A 9,375-nucleotide genomic window follows, 5' to 3' on the forward strand; every position below is an offset into this window, starting at 1 on the left:
ATTTCCAAACACGTAAATGCTTATTATGCATAAAATCCAGCCAGGCATCTAGAGTTAAGTGGCTTAAAGTATCTTTCTGGAACATCTTTTATGATAGATGCTTGGCAAAAAATAGAGCAGCCTTTATATGAAAGGAAGTGAAGAAGAGATGTCACAAAAGTCCAAGAAGAAAATGAAAGCCCAGTTAGAAGCACTGGTAGAGCCATTTCTTAGTTCTTCCTCCCCAGCGTAGCCTTCTGTCTGTCCTGCGTGTCCCTTCGCTTTCTCTAGTGCTGGGCCTCAGCAGCACCACTTTGTACCCACTTCTCAGTGACTTTCCTTAAGCTCTGACTTCCTACGAGGTACAGTGCGATTGGAACACCAACAATTATATGGCCCAGGGTCACTGCTTTAGTTAGATAGAACTATGCATAATTACAGCAGAAAATTATCATGCAAATTAAAAATCGTGTTACTATTATGAAGAATTGCATATGTATATCATATGATAGCTATAAGACACAATAGCGTCATTGTCCAGTTATCATCATTGATTATGATAGCTCGTGCTGTGGGAACTTGAATGCACATACCTAGGAGGACAAGCCTATTTATAGCAATACAATCAGCACAGTATATGCTCCTGAGTAATCAATTGTTGTATATTATTAGTAATGTATGCAAACTGTCACAGGACATTTACAAATAAAGCCTCCATTTCAAAATGTTGTAATATGTCTATTTTACAATAATAAAAAAGGAACATACTTTTCAACCTCAGTTCTTGTTTGTAGAAATGCCCTATAGTCCTTGACAATGAATTTTTCCCCCCTGAGATAAACTGATAATAATAGCACTTCTTCAGTGCTTATGTTATACCATGCATTGTTCTATAATTTTTAGGTTTCTGAAAATATTTGACTCTCACAATTCTAAAACATGAAAAGTGCTATTGTGTTTGTTTTAGAAAACAGAGACATTAGACACCTGTCCAAGGACACCTATCCTAGAAGTAACGTAACTAGCAACTGAACTAAGATACTGAGTACTGAGCTTACTTACTTAATTGCCTTGCTGTGTTGCTATTAGGTGTAACATATTTGAATACTACCCTGGTTGACCTGTCAGTTACAAAGGTAAAAGTTGGTCGTTTGGATCTACTCAGATGTGGCTCAATCAAAAAAAAAAAAAAAGAGAGAGAGAGAGAGAGAGAGAGCAAGAGAGGGACCTTACAGTCTGCTTCTAGAAGACTGAAGCCGATGAACACACTGCAGAGTGCAATTCTACTCTAAAACGCATGCATTACCATGAACCTACCAGTACTTGTGAAACAGGTTGACACTGATTTCACTGGCAACTGGTTAGTTTACGTATACAAAAGTGCTTATTGAAATTCTCATGGATTTTGTTGTTTTTGTAGTCGTTAGGTGCCCTTAAGTCTGTGTGAATCAGAGCAGGCAAGGGTGACTCATCGGGGCTTTAATCAAGTGATTAAAAGAGTTACATGCAATCTTAATTTTAAAATAGTTATTCTTGCAGCAGTATAAAGATGGATTATAGAATTTTTAGACAACAAAAAGAGTCTATCGTAAGTATTAGAAGCTAAGTGCAAGCTCTAAGGACGATATGGAAGAAGACAGGAACTGAGTCCATGCAAGGGAAATAAGAAGGTAACAGTAATAACAAAGATGTTAACCCACTGCCATCAAGTTAAATCAACTGCCCCACAATATTTCAGAGACCTAAAATGTTGGATGGAGGTAGACAAACTCATCTGTCCACCTCAGACTGGCTGATGGGTTTGAAAGACTGCTTGCAGTTTAACAGCCTGAAACTTTACCCACAATTCCTTCAGGGAGAAGTTTGAGAAGTCACCATTTAAGAAAAAAAATTAGAACTTAGGACGAGGACAAAAAGAATGTCCTAGTTTCTCTGTTGCTATTGCTGGTATATGATAACTGGATAGGTGGCAGTGACTGGTATGATTCCACAGCTAATGGAGGACATCGGAGCCCAAATAATCATTGAGTTGTGGAATAAAAGAGAAACATTAGAAGATAGTCAATTCTGTTTGAAGACTTAAACAGAGGAGTTTCTTTAGGGCATCTAGGAATTCTCTAACTGGCAATTGTATATGTGGGAAAGAGGTCAAGATTTGGGAATTTCATAATACGCATCAATCATCTATTGCTGCATAATGAGATTAAACATAGTGGCCTAACTCGGCAACGATTTATTATCTCTCAAAATTCTGTCCAGTAGCTAAATTGTCTTAATTGGTCACAAATGGAGCTGCTCATAAAGCTGTGTTAAACTGGCTGTCTCGTTGAGATGAAAGGTCTTAAATATGGCCTTAATGTTTAATCTCGGATCTTAGATTGATTATGCGGCCTTGCTTGTTCAGAAAGCAGAATCAGCTTCCTCATATGCCAGATTCAAAGCAGGGTTCCACATGGTGATGGCTGAGTCTGTAATGTTTCTTAAGACCAAGGCACTGGAATGTGTGCAATGGTACCATGGATAATTTTTATTGCTATAAGCCAGTCATATGACACAGCCTTGCTTTCTGATAATGAAGAGAACGTGGATCCCTTCGTCCTGACGATCAGAGCTACAGTACGCAGTATGGATTACAGCTCAGTGAGAGCGAAGATCTTCACAAGGGGACCAACACCCAATACCAGGATAAATGGGGGAAAGATGGCAATGAGCGAGGATTTCATTTTATTTGCAACCACAGTTCGCATTCATGGAATCAACAGTCATGGCATCAATTCATAAATTGCATTGGGCAAATCTGCTGCAAGAGACCACTTTAAAAGCTGTCACTTTGAGGATCAAGCCACATGGGATTCAAATCATGGTATTAGCATGGCCTCATACGCATGTGAGGGCTGAACCAGCAATATGGAAGATAGCAGAAAACGTGATGGAGTTTGGGAGTTGGTGAATAACACTGAAAATATTATTGACTGTCAGATGAAGAAACCAATCTGTCTTGGAGTAAGTACATTCTAGAACTACAGCAAGAATGCTCCTTAGAAACGAGAAGAGTAAAACTTCATCTAATGGACTTGGCACACCTTATAAGGTGATACTTGTCCCTTGAAAAGGGCGTCATGCTGGATAAAGAGTCAGTGACCCAGAAGAAGGCCTTTGAGGAGATGGATTAACACGGGGGCTGTAAAAATTTGACTCAAACATAAAAATCATGAGAAAGGAGTAGAACCAGGTCGTGTTTGCATCTGTTGTACATAAGGACACGATGTGCCAACCCAATGGCACCTAACAATAACAACAATGTATGTCCAATTTAGTGGATTTTAATATAGAAACTTAAAATAAAAAACAGGGGAAAGACAATATGGAAATAAAATACCATGTTGTTATTTTCCAGATGCTATCATCGCTTACATTTTATTGCTTGCTTTTCCACAATCTTCTAAGCATGTAGTGTACATATTTGTTTTTAACCAAAATGAGATTAAAATGTACTTTATTTTGTTTAAATTTCTTTTTCTCTATATGGATATTATATTTTCAATAGGTTTTTAGCTTATTTAATGCTCAATTTATATTCAAGCTTTCGTTAATTGCTCCAAAGATGTCCTTTGTAAATGGTTTATACAAACTGGATACAGTCCAGCAATATGAAATTTATATCCCTAAAATTTTTCTAATCTAACATCCTAAACTTTTTAATAATAACAATATTGATTATTTTTAAATAGATTAAGCCAAATGTCCTTTGGGATACACCATCTTCTGAAACTTTGTTTGCTTCCTCATTGTGCATATTAGTTTATTACCCTATTCTAAATATTTCCTATAAACTGTCACTTATAAAAATTAAACTTTTGCTTTGGTGTGTTTTTGTTTACTTGCTTTTTTCTTTTTCCTTTTTTTGCTAGTTAGAGTAAGAGTGGTCTTTATATTAGAGTTATAATCACTCCAATATATAGTTGCTTTTTTCTCTTTGAAATTTAAAATTAATTTGTTGTTACTGCATGTGGTAGTTACATAATTTTTTTTTTTGTCAACTTGAAGATATATACATAATTGCATGGGTCATATTCACTGTCAATCAGGTCACTGACGGTGCCTCTGTGGGTGTAGCCTTCTGATAAGGAGGTCCCAGGGAATCTCCCTCTCTCTCTGCCTTCACCTTCCTGATTGCTGGCCACCCTGAGAGCTGCCAGAGTCCTGCCACGCTTCCACCAACCGTGGATCCATTCAACTTTGCAATCACCAGCCTGTGATCTTCCTGCATCCTGCAATTTCATTTCAGGAGACTGTGTGAGTTTGAAGAGGGATTCATGAACTAATATAGTACTTAAGGACTTGACTTAAACTGGGTTGAGCTGTTTTCTTGATATATAATAACTTCTTGATATAAAGCTCTTTCTTATACATATATGTATCATTGACTGTGTTCCTCTAATCAATCCAGAATCACACTGCAGAAAAAATAAAATGTTTGTTTCTTGATCTGATTTACCCCTACTCCTCCGAAGATAACTGGTACTTCTGCCAAATCAAGGATTCATTAGACCCCTACACTCTGATTTCACACTATACCTCTATTGTAAGAAAAATGCACTCTTTGTGTTCCATTCTCAGGATATGTGCATCTTCCCATAGATTATAAGCACCTGGGAGACAGAGGCTGAATCTTTAGTTTTATGCCCCACTGTGTTTATCACAAAGCAGAAGTGGTCAAAATTACCTTTGTTGCATTGTGTGTAAAAGGACCAGATAAAACAAATTAAAAGGAGAATATATTGATTTCCAAGATAGTGGTTAAGGACCAAGAATTATTATCCTATACCTCTTCCAAACCTAATTTCACATGGTTGGACAATTAGAAGCTTTAAAAACCATTTTTTAATATCAAAGTCCAATCTAAATCTTAAAGAAAAAAATACTAAGTTGGCGTTGAGTTTTATATTCCATTGGTAGCTATGAGCTGCTGTGTACCTTTGGAGTACAAAGGCTGCAAGCATTTTGTCTAGAATCGCTCTATAACATGTAACATTGTAGCTTAAACAAACAGCCATTTGGGCTAAGTCAATATCACAAATGAAATATTATCTGAGGAGAAAGGAAAATCAATACTTACCGTTAGGGTCATTAAATTTTGATTAGGATTTTCTGCAAACATCAATATACTATCAAACAGTTATGTCTTGCCTTTTTTCCCACTCCCTCTCTAATGAAATCTTTCTAAGAACTCACTTGATCACACACACACACACACACACACACAATTTTTATTTTTTTACAGAATCACCAGTGTCCTCCGTGAGGCTTTTTGTTGCTATATGTTTGCCTTTAAATAAATTCTTTAACCTTTTAATAGAAGGAAAAATTACCTTGTAATAGAAGAAAAACCATGCCAACCAGACGTTCATCTATTCTAATGCCTGAACAGCCAGTTGTAGAATTAGAATGACGAAGACATTACAAATGACAATTAACTAATGAGATTTAAACTATTCTCTTTCCACTACTGAGGAAAAATATAGCTATTCAAAAGAGAGAGAGAGAGAGAGGAAGAAAACAAGTCCTATAATAAGATATGAGAAGCAAAATGAAACATACACATGAGGACAGTGTTACTTTCTTTAAAATTCAGACCAGTAGCCTGAAAAATGGTAAACCGCTAACTGAGTTTAAGAAATAAAATTTGATTTTGATTAATATTTTCCCCATTTCATTATTTTTTTTAAAAAGTCCATCTCTGGAAACAAAATTATTTCTGTTAAATATATATCTATTTATTTGCTTGAATATATTGCTCTTGTTGCTAGGTGCCCTCAAATTGGTTCTGACAAGAGAACCACCCAAACATGGCCCGGGCCCAGGCCATCTCCCCACCGAGTGGCTGTGTTTGAGCCCATCGCTGCAGCTGCTCTATGAGACCTTCTTGTTAGCCTCTGCTTTCCTTAGGGGTGTCCTGGCGTCAGCCCACGACCTGTCGGATATTCAGCCAGTGGGGTTTGACCTGTCCATTGTTTTTCTTGAGACACTTTCTCATCGAGTTGGGATATATTGAAGGTCATCGTTTGGAGTTTGTGGATTCACTCTTCCAGAATAATTCACTTACAGTTTTGCAATAACACTCTTAGCATTTACTACTGCTGATTACATATTTTGTCCCATTCCACCCTTTGTTTTATTAATAGTCCTTATAACATTGGCTAGTCACAAGTTCTATGTACTAAGCTAATAGTTCTCAAACTCTCTAGCCATGTCCATTTTCAAATATGTGTATATTTGTGTAACACCGAGTCTGCTTCATTGCAACTGGGCATGGAAAAACAAGTCAAGTGTTAAGAGTATAGCATCTATAGAAATGGTTGCTATGTTTGCTACAGCAAGTTTCTTTCATTTGCTGACAATTCCCTGGGGTCATATCAGACCTAGACATCATTTCATACATTAAAATGTCGATGGCCACTTTGTGCTCATAAAAATGCCTGTCAATCTCTCCATTCTAGCCTGGTGTTTATGATGCCTTTTCAATGTCAAAGGGCTTTCACTGACGCCTAGCTACTCTGAATCTTTACTTTCTATTTTCTGGAACATTTCCTCGAAGGGCCCGCTAAGTGCCCTAAAACTTTTAATATCCAACATGATAGTTTAATCCCCCTTGTTCCTTTAGGGCATGGTCAACAACACACTCATGTTTGCCCTGTTTTGCTCATGACAAGTAAACAGGTCATTAAAATATAAATGGAAGTCTACAGTCCAGTAAACAGCAAACTGTGCAGGTCATGCTCAGTGCAATGCTGTAAAACCTCCTTGTGCTCATCCATACTTTCAAATGTGTGCACACGAACCCAGAGGAGTGAATTATTGAAAATGTGATTATGTTCAACTAAGACTGCGACGGGTGTGATCATTCTCAAAAGCCTTGGCAGTGGCAGCAGTGATGCTGGCTCCGTGACAGTGTCCGGGAACAGAAGCCCCTGAACTCATTGGCTAAAAGCATACTAGAGCACCCCAGTCATCAGTAAAATACTGGCTGACAGTGTCCTCTGATGAGTTATTTCAAAAACATACAACAGTATAACATGCTAGGGCTAGTTGGGGCCCAATTAAAAGGGATATGAATGGCCAATATTTTGGGAAACATTTTTGATGGATTTGAAAGATTGAAACAATACAAACATCTCAACAAGGTTTAAAATGCAAATTCGATAGTGCAAGCACAACTTCTCCTGGTTGCTATTCAAGTAATCACAGTCATCGCATGGGTCTTTTGATTGCCCTTCAGCAAGAAACTACCCTTTTTGATTCTTTCAAGGTAAAAGGTTTTCCTGTTGCAGCAGACACATGGTCTTTCTTCTTACTCACTGTAAATTGGGTTATGCTTCCACCAAATCACAGAACCCACTCAGCAAAATGTTTCAACTAGTGTCATATTTATACCCTGGGACAGCAAAAATAAATTTAGCAATTTGCTTACAGATGACTAGTACAGCCCTGTGACGTTTAATAAATGCACCTTAGCTAGGGTGGTGTTGTATGAACACAGGCACTATGTTATAATTAATGACTCATGAATTGACAAAAAGGACATAAATCAAAGTACGTGCCTTAAAAGAACATGACTGGCTTCTGAAGAAAACCAGAACTCTGTTGAGTTTTCTTAGTTGGGTAAAAACAGAGATTATTCTCTGGCACCAGTAAATCTAACTGAACGGGGGCAGTAAAAAATCATGTCCATTGCCGGCAGGGAACTTTCCACTTTTATTACCATCATTTACATTTTATTACCCATCTTTATTGCCCCTTCCTCTACCAATTTCTACACATGCCATTTGGCACATATTATATGACTGTCCAGTTAGTATTTATCTCAGGGAGTGAAAAAAATATGAGTTTTTCTTCTTCTGAGATGTGAACTGGCCATGCTTGGATGTGACCTAGCTTTGTGGGTTGTAACCTCCTTTTGAGGAAGTCGACTAATGAAGATGGGTTCTGTTCTGCTCCTTCCTGTCTTGTTTGTTCTGTAACCAACATGCACCTACCCTTGCACTGGAACTATTTGATCTGTTGCCCTGCTCCACATGGTCCTCCATGAAACCTGGTGACCCTAGTGACACTGCAGGCATGTTGTTGCTGTTGCTAGGTGATGTCCAGTCCATTGTGGCTCCTCTCAGGGGCACTAAGTACAACAAAGGAAACCCTGCCCATTCCTGAGCCACCCTCACAACTGTTTCTATGTTTGAGGCTACAGTCGAAGCTCCTGTGTATTGTAGGCACAGAGTGTGTGTATTGTAGTCCTATTGTTTATCAAAAACTCCTTTAAACAAAAAACAAAGAGGAATACAATACAAACGTCAGTTGAAGGCCAGAACATAGATCGAGGGAGAATAGTTCATGTTTGTGTCAGACACAATTGTTTTTCAATTTCTCTTCTTGAAATATTACTACACAGAGAGGTTATAGAGTAATATATAATAGTGAGGGTTGGTAAATGATGGATACAATGTGTATTCTTCAAAAGTCATTAGATTTTTAATATGAAGGGACTTAAAATTACTTTATCGTTTCATTCTATTTTCCATGAGAGTCTAAGCAATCTCATATTTATATTTGATTGAAAAATCATAGGATTGATGTGATGCCTATTTACAGAAAATATTTGAATGCAATTTTTTTAAAAAAATCTTTAATCCTAAAGTGTTATAACCCAAAATAATTGTAGTCTTTTCTAATGACTATTATAAATTGGTTTGAGTGTTTTCTAATAACACTGATACCTCGGTTATTATTGATCTCCTAGAAAATGAAATCACTTCTGTAAGTTACAATAGAAACAAAACCCAAACTAGAAAATAACATACCGAGGCAAAGGGAACTTACTTGGTATAGTTCCTCTGTTCATTGTCTTTATAACTCCGAGGATGAAAATTAAGTATTGTATCTACTTGGCTGGGGCCAGGCTTCTCAGGGTTAGGCAGTAAAGTTCTACCAATCCCCATGATGGCACCTAAGGCAATGTAATCAACTCCATAATGGGATCTCCTTTGAACAGCCAAAGGGCTGTAAAAAGAATAGAGTGGTATGAAAACCCACTTACTCAGGTCAAAGTCCTGGTGCAATTGAAAGGAAACTTCGTCTGAGCTGTGGCCTACTTCCTTGGCACTGTGCGTGCTTTTTTGGCAGGTCTGGATTCCGCATCTGGTTCATCAGCCCTTGGTTGTTGGGACTTGAGTCAACAGCTTGCCATATTGCCTGGGCACCCAGGGGTCATCCGTGCCCTGGACCCTGACAGGCTAATCTTGGATGGCCAATCTCCTCTTCCACCACAAGTTTGACTTGTGACCTTGGATTTATCTATCTCTGCTGCCAGCAAGCTTTGGAAGGTACTTAGAATGAACTTGC

This window comes from Echinops telfairi, unplaced genomic scaffold, assembly GCF_000313985.2.
Source record: "Echinops telfairi isolate 266 unplaced genomic scaffold, ASM31398v2 ScPeMD7_7468;HRSCAF=8506_0, whole genome shotgun sequence".
NCBI classification, from domain to species: domain Eukaryota; kingdom Metazoa; phylum Chordata; class Mammalia; order Afrosoricida; family Tenrecidae; genus Echinops; species Echinops telfairi.